Source organism: Aythya marila (assembly GCF_965140915.1).
Source record: "Aythya marila genome assembly, chromosome: 1".
Classification (NCBI taxonomy): Eukaryota; Metazoa; Chordata; class Aves; order Anseriformes; family Anatidae; genus Aythya; species Aythya marila.
The window spans coordinates 5,235,939-5,248,298 of NC_139042.1; positions in this window are offsets into that span (position 1 = coordinate 5,235,939).

Consider the following 12,360-nt stretch of genomic DNA (forward strand, 5'->3'; position numbering starts at 1 on the left):
ATGAAGAGTTGATGATAGTTATTTTACTTACATACTTAGATGAGCTATCAGCTATGAGTTATCTATATCCAGAAACTATGAAAAACTTGTAGTATGCAAGCAGAATAGGTGATCTAAGAGATCACAGAAATAAGGCAGTTTCTAAGCTTTATAGAACAATCTGTCTCTGAGTCTGTGGATGTCAGAGGGAAAATCAGGAATAGCCCTCTTATTTTTATTTATTTATTTTTTTTCCCAACTTCATGCACGTCCAGCTTTTTCACTCATGTTGCTTTTATGCCAGGTTTAATCTGCCGATGCAACAGTTCCTGTTGACCGACACTAGTAATGACTATGATGAGACTTAGTCCTTCTACCATAGTTAGTAATAAATAAATAAATAAATAAATAAAATCAAGAACAGATATTGTCACAGTTATCTGTTGTTCATTCATTTTGAAAGAAAAACAAAACAGAAGAAAACACAACAGAAAGCAATCAAAAACCTACTTTTTCTGTTTAAGTTTTGGCTGAGCCTCTCCTCAGATCTTTTCCAATTTCCAGGCAATTTCCAGGGCATGTTAATGCTGAAGTATTCAATTCTTTTCATTACCCCCAAGCTATTTCTAAGAACCCCTCTAAGGGATTGTTATACTTTTATTTATTTAAATTACTGTATTAATAAAAAGAAAACACAAAATACCCAAATCTTGACTGCTAGTGTGCAAAAGAAATTTACCATGGGTTTCATGTCCCTAGGAAGGTATTTTGTAGAGCAGCATGCCAACTATAAAAGTCTAAGTTGAAGGGCTTAATTATTCCACCTTCTTCCAAAAAGGGAAAAGCAGAATGAGCTAAGAAGGAAATGAATAGGAAAAAATAAAAAATAATTCCAATGTCTGTATTGCTGACAGTCTTAAACTAACAAAGACTTAGACCTGCTGGCCTCATAACAAAACAAATTTGCTGTCATTTCAGAAATTCACGTAGTTACAAAATGCACCAAGCCTTCCTGCCTCCTCCTCTCCTGCTCTCCAAAGGGAGCTGGTAACTGTAGCTCTTTGTGTCATGCTTCAGTGATTCATACAGCATTTTAATTCTTTCTTTGGTCTTGCAAAGGAAATCCTTACATGCTATTGAAGGTTGGGAGGACAAAAAAGAAAATAAAGAATGGTTAAAGAAAAAGGGGAAGAAAAAATAATACAGTCTTTGTATATTCAGTTGTAAGCTGGGCTGCATCAAAAGAAGTGCAACCAGCAGGTCAGGGAAGGGCATTCTCCCTCCTTCTCTGCTCTCATGAGACCTCACCTGCTGCATTCAGCTCTGGGGTCCCCAGCACAGGAAAGACATGGTCCTGTTTCAGTGGGTCTGGAGGAGGGTCACAAAGATGATCAAGGGGCTGGGGCACCTCTGTTATGAAGAAAGGCTAAGGGAGCTGAACCTGGAGAAGACTCAGGGAGACCTTACAGTGGCCTTCCGGTACCTATTGGTACTACAGGAAAGCTGGGGAGGGACTGTTTTTAGGGAGTGTAGTGATAGGACAAGGAATAATGGCTTTAAATTTAAAAGTGCAAGTTTAGATTAGGTATAAGGAATACATTCTTTACTCAGAGGGTGGTGAGGTACTGGAAAATGTTGCTCAGAGAATCTGTGAATGGCCCATCCTGGAGGTATTCAAGGCCAGGCTGGATGGGGCTTTGAGCAGCCTGGTCTGGTGGGAGGTGTCCTTGCCCATGGCAGTGGAGTTGGAACTGTATGGTCTTTAAGGTCCCTTCCAACACAAACCATTCTATGATTCTAAAGAAATATTCAAAAAATTCAAAAAAGTTTCTGAAACTTTAGGATAGGGAGAAGAACACTTTAATATTAACATACATATTTACACATATTTTGATAAAAAATATCAAAAGCTGAAGATTTCTAGGCCCCTGGAAGAAAGCTCAACTAAGCCTTCTGGTATTTGTGCACAAAAACAACTACTGTTTTTTATTCCCTTTAGGCAAAACAGCTACCAAACCTGGAAGAGATAACATACATTACCACATCCGTTTGCTTGTGTGCAAAAATTGGCAGTGTGCATATACAGTCTAAGCCCAATTCTTAGGACTTCTCTTGATAGATAAAGGCTAATATTTACATTTGATAGCAAATTCCACCTTATACAGACAAATACTAGGCATGCACAAATGTCATAGTTCAACTCACAAAAGCCCACAGCCTAAGCAGAAGAAACATAACTGAAGAAAGACTAATGCTGCAAACATAAGATTGGAAAACAAAGAAATTTTGCATTAGAACTATCTCAATAAACAGAGATCATTACAATGAAAAATTTTGCAGGATGTGTAAGAAATGATTCAGAGGAAATATTCCAAGAATATTGTTTTGGCATTTGGAGAAAACAGTAAAATGTTTAATTTGGTTTGGTATCTCTGTTAATGAAATAGTGCAAGGATATAGAATACAGAGATCTTGGAAGGTCAGTTTTTATACAATAGAATAACACCTACTAGGCTTGAAAATGACCTGTACAATCTACAGTGCCAGGTCTGGTTATTAAGTTTCCAAGTCAATATGTGTAAAAAAAAAAAAAAAAAAAAAAAGTAATTCATAAAAAGGAATATTTTTGTGTGCGCGCTCTAAGACCTCAGAGGTTAATTGAAAGTGTAAGAAATTAAAACTAAGTCTCTATTTTTTATGAGAATGTGTTATTGTTTTTCACAGGGAATATTTAGCAATGAATCTCAAAGTAGCTTGTTTAAAGACCACATCCATGAATAACAGAACTGTAAGTGCCAACAACAATCTTGGGGAAATGGGAGAGCTTAAACTTGGGTAGAGCCAGAATTGATGTAGTCGAAAATGCAGAGTAGGTATGAATTTATAGGAAAGGTAAAGGTTGCTAAGAAGAGAGATGCTTTCTGATATCAGATTTGATCCTTACAATTTATTAAAGAAGGTTACTTCTTTCTATGGTTAGTCTCTAATGCCTAACTGAAATAATGTATCTTAGTAAACAAAAAGAGATGTAACATTTCAAAGTGAAAGTACATCCAAAGAAAAACTGGAAAGACAGACAAATCCTCTGTGTATTAATACTGATGGCCTATAGCCATACTATCTTGTGTTATGATCTTAGAGTCTCATCAGACAAGAAAGGTCAGACTTGGTCAATACTCAAATAAGACACCTACAAAGTAAATACAGGTGCTAGTGCTGCCAGTTCAGTAGCAAGAACTCTTCTTCTGTCACTTCTGTCATTTAATCACTGCCCCAGGCATGGTCACAGGGGTCATTCTACTCCTGGAAGTACTGCCTTCTGAATAGTTGTAAAATTACAGCCCTGACCACTTCAAGTCATTAAGAAACTCATGCCTCTTCATCAAGAGTAGAAGCATTAACCTTACTAGCCTCTTCAGACTTCAACCAGATAGTGATTTTGGGCAGCCTGAAGTGTTTTAGGCTGTTTTAACTGATTAAGTAAGTACCCTTTCACATCTTTCATAAAGCAGAGCTTTACTGTTACTCCATTCTTTTACATGAATGCACACAGACTTTGTAGCAAGCGTACTTTGGGCATTGCCTAATTTAAAGATTCTTTTTCAGTAAAACCCAACATATTTTCATCAGAGATTGAAAAATAATATCTCTAAGGATATTTTTCCAGGTTTACTACACTTTTTATAGAATAATTTTATCTGTTCTTTTACTCTGTTAACACTAACATCTTTCAGTAGTGCTCTGAAAACGGAAATGACTAGTATAGTAGTCTGCTAGCATATTTTCTGACTTTTTCTGAAATATTTTTTTTCTATGACATTTCCTACATTTAAACTCCTTCTTCTTTCCTAATATGATGGAAGCTTTTTTCATCTGTTTTCAAAAATCACTTCCTTTCCAAGAATCACCAATAACAATATTTTGACTAACTCTATTTATGTCTTGTTTTGGTCTTTATTTGTTTTGGTCTTATTAAACTGTTTCCCAAAAGCCCCAGAATGGCTTTATCCCGTTTCCTTTCAGTAAGGTTCTCAAATGCTAGACGGCCTGAATTCAGCTTGTGCCTAATTTACAATACAATGCCTAATTTAAGCACCAGAGCTGCTAGGATTTCTAAGCTCAAACTAGTAAGGAGCAATTTGTACAGCTCCAGAAACAGGCAACAAGGCCTGGTCCAAGCTAAGGGGTCATGTTCAGTTACAGAAATATGATATAAAAGTCAGGAAAACTATTATGCAGAACCCATCATTAGAGGAATCCTAGACGAATCCTAGAAGAATCCATGTACATGTATTATGACTCTCCATTACAGAGCTTAAATTTCTTCTGAATTAAACTTAACATCACTTGATTGCACACTGTGACTCTATGTGGCTTCTTCACTGCTTCTGGCTTAATACTGACTATAGGCAATGGTCATGAGGGAAAGAACTGTGCTTCCTGGCTATTGTTCACAGAGAAAGTCCTTTCTTCCTTAAAATTCTTTTTCCTTGTATAAGGGTCCTTTCTATAAAGGACCATTCCCCCACTGCAGATGATTTTTTTTTTTTTAACAAAGTCTAATTTTCCAATCATGTTTTTTGATTGTTTGCTTGCTCGCCTAAAAGATCTTTAGCTAAACCACATCTTTCTTGTAGAATGTACACAAAACTAGCCCCAGTATTTAACTGCAAATACTTTGAAACAAAATACATTCTTTGTTTGTACAGTTAATTTTTCATGTATATGTTCAGGGTTTTGCATTTCTCTCTATTAAATCACAGCCCAATTTTTATTTTTATTTTTAATTAGCATTAACATGCCAATGTCTCCTGAACTCAGTCCTTTCCTCCAATTGGTTGAGAATTGCCCATTCTCATTTGGTGCTATCTTCATTTTTTATATGCATCATTATATTATGCATCTTTAGTACTGAAACCAGGTTTGGGCCCCCCAGCACAAGAAAGACGTGGACATGTTAGAATGAGTCCAAAGGAGGATCACAAAGATGTTCAGAGGACCACAAAGATTATCAGAGGGCTGGAGCATCTCTCCTGTGAAAAAAGGCTGAGAGAGCTGGCAATGTTCATTCTGGAGAAGAGAAGGGTCCAGGGGCACCACATTGTGCACATTGTGTCTTTTTAAAACTTGAAGTGGTCTTATGAAAAAGATGGAGAAGGATTCTTTTCTCAGGTAGATAATGATTGGACAAGGGGGAATGGTCTTAAACCAAAAGAGGATTATTATATTTTTCTAAGATGTTTTGCTTTCACATTAAAGTGTTTTGTTCATTTTTTTTTTTTTTTTTTGTTTGTTCATTTTTTTTTAATTTTTTTTTCCCTACTACTTCATGGAAACTTCATTTGAAACAGTGCTAAATGACTCATTGCAATTAAGAGATACAGCTTTGACTGTTTTTGCTTTATGTACATGTATAAGACCTGTTGCCCTTCCATAGAAAGGAATCAGTGTTTAACAAATCCACACTGGCTGTCATCCCCTTGTTTCTTTATGCTGTGGTGGTGTTTTTTGTTTTAGTTTTTCCCCTAGGTTTCCCCCTCCCCCCCCCCACCCCCCATATAATTTCTTTTTAATTACATGTCTCAGTCATTTTCCAGGAATCAACAGATCAGCTGTGAACTCTCAGCTCGAACATGGCTCCTTCTAGTTGAAGTCAACAGAACTGAAACTGGTCCATAAGTTCTAAGAAGGAATGAAGAACAATAGCAAGGGGAGTATCTGTACCAAGTACTTAGAGGGAAATGTCCATTTTATTTATTTATTTATTTATTTATTTATTTTATGAGGACTCTCTGTCTGGTGTCTACTATAAAACCATGCTATGTATTTGCCAGCAGCTAGAAAAAAGCTGTCTTTATTGACTAGTTTTTAAGCATTTCTGGGATAGAAAATAATAAGAAATGGAAGTTACTGTCATTGTGTGATTTGAAGTCCACCAAAACATTTAATAAATCAAGAAAATATATCTTGGAATCACAAAGGCTATGTCTGTACTATAGAAGTCTGTCTTCAAAAGCAGTGACTTGGAGATGTATTTAGGGCCATCATGCTTCACCAGGAACACTCAGGAACAATATCATCCTTGGATATATAAAAAGTAACAGAATATCACCCTTTTGGTAGTTGGTAACCTAGCTGTAATTTCCTGTCTGAATTTATCCATAGCAAGGGTATGTGCTAGTAGAATTTTCAGCTCTGCTGACAACACATAAGAAATTTCACTGTTTCTTTTTTGTTGTTGTTGTTTTGAGTTTTTAGTTTAGTTTAGCTTTGTTTTTATTCTCTTTTCCCAAATTAAATAAATTGAAACTTGAAATATTACACCATGCAAAGCAGTGATGATAAACATTAGAAAGATTTATTGGAAAAAAAATAACAGACGCCCACTACTTAGTTTTCTTCCACATGAAATTATAGTATCTGCCTTAAAACTACATATTAATCTGGTGCCTATGTGCATGAGAAAAAGGAAGGTTGAACAGATGGTTATGATGATGTCTTTGATTAAGGAATTTTATAATAAATTTTCCTATTATTCTCTGCTTCTTAAGATTTTCTGGAAAAAGAGTCATCTGCACTGCCTTCATCACACTAGTAAGTCTTGAAGATCTACACAATTTTCTCCTCAGAGATTTCCTACCAGGGTTAGGATGTTTATTTGTTCCTCTCTCTCATCAAGCAAATTTACAACATAAACATTTGGAAGCTGATCCAGCCTCAAAAATTGTCTTGAGGTAGCAGCAGGACACCAAGAAGTAAAGGCACATTCTTTTGTGACAGTGGAAGGAAAAAAAAAAAAAAATGTTATTTGGCTACTGTTTTTTCTGTCTTATCCAGGCTTAGATACTGGATCCATAAAATGTCTGTTGTTGATTTCAGACATGTTTCCTGGCCAAGGAGTTCCTTTGCAACTCATAGAAGATATCATAAAATCATAGAATCAAGGTTGGAAAAGACCTTCAAGATCATCTGGTCCAACCATCACCCTACTACCAGTATCACCCACTAAACCATTTCCCTAAGCACCATGTACAACCTTTCCTTGAATACCTCAGGGATGGTGATGTCACTACTTTCCTGGGAAACCCATTCCAATGCACAACTACTCTTTCTGAGAAGAAACGTCTCCTAATTTCTAACCTAAACTTCTCCTGGTGCAACTTAAGGCCATTCCCCCTAGTCCTATTACAAGTTACCTGTGAGAAGAGGGTGACCCCCAGAACCCCACAACTTCCTTTCAGGTAGTTGAAGAGAGCAATAGTCAGCTGTTATGGGCAAACCATGCCTGATACACTGTCATCTATTCAAAAAAAGTCAGATATTCTATTATTTAAGGCCCATTAAACCCTGTCTGCAAAACAATTTTTGTTTTGGCTCTAAGGACTCAAATTATTAAATCTAACTGAATTTTCTTGCTTGTTGTATGGTATTTTGATGAAATTGGTAAGTATAAAACATATGGGAAAGAAATATTCTACCACTAACCCAACAAAAGTGATATGAATTTTGTTCTGAATATTCTTAACCCTTTACCTTGATAAGAAACCTACATTTTAGTGCTGAAAGTTGTATGAGATATATCTCACTCAAAATATTTACCTTCATTAAGACAAATCTTCAGATATGTGTTATTCTGGCATAGCATTACTGAATTTAGCTTCCTTTTTCAAAAACATTTGAGAATATGTTTTAGTAGCAAACATGAATCTTACATAGGTCTATGCCCTATATATTTGATGGCATCTCAAAATTATTGGCAAACTGAGAGATCAGAAAATTCCCAAATGAGCACAGATGCATGAATAAACACATCCCTATCTCTACAAGGAAAGAAAAGTTTGATTCTGTTGCACTTAATCATCATGGTGAATGGTGTTATTATTCCAAAAAATCAGAAAAAGTACTCATAGAGTTAAACTGAGCTAAGTGATGGAACAGAAAAACAAGGTCTGAACTTTTGGATTTAAAATGGTAAGCCCAAAACTGAGAGTATCTCCTATTTATGCAATTAAAAGTTCTCAGCAAATCATGGAGCAACCAGAGTGAGATCCTCTCAGTAGGAATGCTCCAGTAAAAAATCAGTTTGTCCTATTTACAGGAGTTCACTGCCTCATGGAGCTTAGAAGCTTTTTTTTTTTTTTTTTTCCCTGTTATTTGTTTTTTCTTCTTTTCTCTTACGTGCCAAGAGCATACAAAGAGTGTCAGGTAAACTGCTTTGGGCCACATCTTCTGAAGTGCCAAGTACCCTCAGCACTGTTTTGCAATGAGCAGAACCTGACTAGAATACAAACACAGTATTTTTTATGCTCTCCATGAAGTCTGGAAAACAACAATATGGTCCCCCAGCAGACTGGCAGATAAATGGCACCCAGAGCACTCTCTTGGCAATGTGTGTCTCTGTTAGGGCCCAGAACTCTTTGAGACATTTTAGCTGTCAGACTGTAGCAGATGAGCCAACCGTCATCCTGCCCAAACCCACAGGCCTGATTAGCACCTGTACTGTCATTCTTATCTCTGTAAGGAAGCAACAAACCTGTTCAACAGCTGTGTAGGTACAAGTGCACCCCGTGGTATATCTCAGCATCCTGTTATTACAGAGAGCAATACTCAGCAAACACAGTACAAATCTAATGAACTGCTTAATGTTTCTGTCTTTGGAGATGACTTTCTGAGGTCTGTAAGAACTTGGTTATTTGTTCCTTATGTGATGCAGCAACATAGCACTGGTCCCTCACTTAGCTCTGAATAGGTTTGAACTGGAGTCCCAGGAGATGTACCTAACATTAGAATAGCACCAAGTTAAATTAGGCAAGACATAATTAGGTAATTAGCACAGGTACAATGTTATGATGGTGTGTCATATCCCAATTTCCTTTCACATGGAAATACAATGAACTTGCAACCCAATTTCTTAAAGCAGAACATAGTATATGCAGCTAAGGATTTTCATTTTTACAGCTACAGAAAATAATCTGAAAACAAGAAACCTCACTGGAAAGCCTTTGATGTAGCATCATGGAATGTACATTTCTCTTCATCCACTGAGGGAAAAGTACGAAGTACTCACCTTTCTAAATTAGCTGCTTAAAATAAACATTTAAAGATAAGGTAAAAATTAATCTATACACAGATTTTAATACGATCTAAATAAATACATTCCCTCTTTGAATAACCATTAGGATTAAATTAACATTACTGTAGCACTTGCATAGGTTGCATATGCTGACTGCTTAGTGTTTTTCCTTAAGAATACAGTTCACATATTTTTTTATAAAAATCTACTCATAACAATGAAATACTACTACAACAGTAAGAGAGTTTACAAAATATGCTAATGGTCTTTCTATTTATAAAATTTCAGAAATTGCCCAAATAGCGCATGCACACACACACACACAAAATGTCTTCTCCATAAGGTAATACAATCCTTTTGCTGTTTTTTTAAGGAGAAAAAGCTGCAGAAGAAAGTGAAAAAAAAATATATTCACATAAAGTACATTCTTCATTCAAGCTTTCCCGATCAGATTTTCTCTAAATTGTTTTGCAGCAAAAGCCATACAAGGCCATGGAAATGCCAGAAATGCCATTTTTATTAGATTTGCAGGAAAGTCTCAGATTTAACTTCTGTAATGAGAACAGAAAGTTACTGTACAGTGCCTTTCTCTCTCTCTCTCTTTTTTTTTTTTTTTTTTTTTTTTTTTTTTTTTAAGGAACTCATGTCCCTACACGTCTGATAATTTTTTTCTTAATTTTACTCTGGAAAACAGAAACTGGCTAAGAAGTTTAACTATTTTATTTACTTATATGATGTAATCTCTGTAATTCAGTAAGAAATTTACCATCTTCACATGCTATGGAACATAGCATGTTCTGAACATAAATGTTCAGAAACTCAGGTTCCTAGAAATGATAAATCTAGGAAGTGGTGGTTATAAAACTCTTGAGCGAATGAGGGTGTTTTCACAATAAATAAATAAATAAATAAAAACTATGCTTAGATGGTAGAAATGTTATTGAGAGGAATAGAGAAATTTTGCACTCCTCCACTTTCTTACCCTGCAAGGCCCCCAAGTATCATCTCCTCATTAAAGATGTAAACTGATGTAACTGTTACAAGACTTTCCTCATTTACTCAGTGCTACATCAAATCAGTCCATGTTTATTTTTATAGCATATTGGAAAGCTGTGCATAGGTATTTGTGTTATAATTCTGACACAGGATAGTTTCAGAAATAAGCAAGCTTGTACCACTCTAAGAAAATCTCACTAATGGTCTTTCCCATAGTTGTAAACTTAAATGGGCAAAGAATACTAATATTTAATTTATCCTAAAAGAAATTTGCATGTAGCAAATGACACTTTTCCCATTACTTAGTAAATTACACAGTGTGTCTGAAGCCAGCCATAAGCAATACACACTTTAATTGTCAATTTAAGTAGGATTACTGTGATATTGTTCCTAGAAGTCAATGTAGACCTTTCTAATAGGATTCATAACAGCGTAGATATACTTTCTTGTTCGAGATAAAATTGCCTGTAAACTATTCTGCACCAAACAAAAGGTTTCTACTTAAATTACCCTGTTACTTGAACTGCGGTGTAAAAATTTTGAAAGCTAGTAAATTTACCTCCTAGTGTATATTAGGATTTTCTATCTTTAAAACCATAAATCTCTAGAGACCTAGCAGGCACATGCAGTGTTTCAAAGTGTTATCTTGTTTCTCACCATCTTGTGATGATATACATAAACTACAACCTTCTGCTTCTTTAATCTTTTCCTGTTTTTTTTTTTTTTTTTTTTTTTTTTTTTTTTTTGTAAAGCTTCTCACAGATTTTATCAATGATATGGAGATTCAGGTATGACATTCTATATATATGCCTTAAAACCAATCCTTTTAAAAGGACTTTGATAATTAGCACAAATTTAAGTAAATCACATACTTGAGTCAGTTCATTTTAAGTACATTTTTATATTTCGATGAAGTAGGTGTCTAACTGTAAACATTATAGTACAGGTAAATCTCAAATTTCACCTTTCAATCTTTCCATTAGGTTAACAATTCCAGATTCAGCTCAATGTAGCAACCAGAATTTCATTATTATTCTCCACAAGGAATAATTCTGAAGTTCCCAAACCTCAGGAACCTCAAAACAAAACCCCTAACTCAATAAAAGGTTCTGCAGCGGAAAACCAGTTACTCAGAAAGAACAGAAAGAAGCAGAGAGAACAATAAAATAATGGTTGTCAAACTTGTCAAAAGTCAAGAGAGCAACAGCTGTGAAAAAGCAATGAGCATTCTGTACACTATTACATTGATAAAGATGAGGTTTGGAGAAGGTAGAAAGAAGACAATAGCTAAAGAAGAAACAAAACTAATATGTAAATGAGGTTATTTTCAGACATCAAAGTGATAAGTGATGTAGCTTCTTCTCTGAAGCTCCCTTACTATGACATTTCTGAGATGGTTGACTTTTACTTTATAAGACCTGTGATGAGAAAATAAACCCAAGAAGACATTTTTCTTTGTTCTTGAATACAGTAGAACTTTTGAGTTTGTAAACAAAAATTTATTTTCAAACATAAGCAAAGATTAATTTTGAAACACAAGATTGTACTTTCTACTCAAACTCAGTAAGGAGTTCTCTGTATATGTGAACACAAATATTTCACAAGCAAAACAATAATTTATTTTGTTCTTCATTAGCCTCTTTGAACTTCCATCCATTCTAGATTCTAAGCCTCACTATGTGACATATTTAGAAAAGATCTTATTTTGAAGACACTGGGAAAAAGGTATGTTAAAAAAAAAAAAAAAAAAAAAAAAAAAAAACATTCTTCTGAACGGTTTTAAGGAACACTGTTGTAACTGAAAATCAAGTACTTTAGAGTCAGGTAATAGGTCATTTACACTAATGGTGTAAATCAGTACACATCCAGATAAAATCAGATGGTCCAATCAGTAACATAATGGGGGAAAACAAATATGAAGTATGCGCCTGGACTACACTTAATTTAGAGTGAGTAGAAGGAAAAGGGGAAATATATGGTCATTCAAGAACTTCCTATAAATTGCATAAACATTTCAGGTCAGGTCCTTGATCTCCTTTCCTTTCCTTTCCTTTCCTTTCCTTTCCCTTCCTTTCCCTTCCTTTCCCTTCCTTTCCTTTCCTTTCCTTTCCTTTCCCTTCCTTTCCCTTCCTTTCCCTTCCTTTCCCTTCCTTTCCCTTCCTTTCCTTTTTATTTTTGTATTGTTTTAATTCTTTATTATTATTATGAACCCCTTGTTGGAATTTTTTAAATTTCTTTAAATACCTTTTTCATATTGTGAGTTTGGCAGTAGAGAATAACAATCATAAACTACATTTGTGAACAAAGTGTAT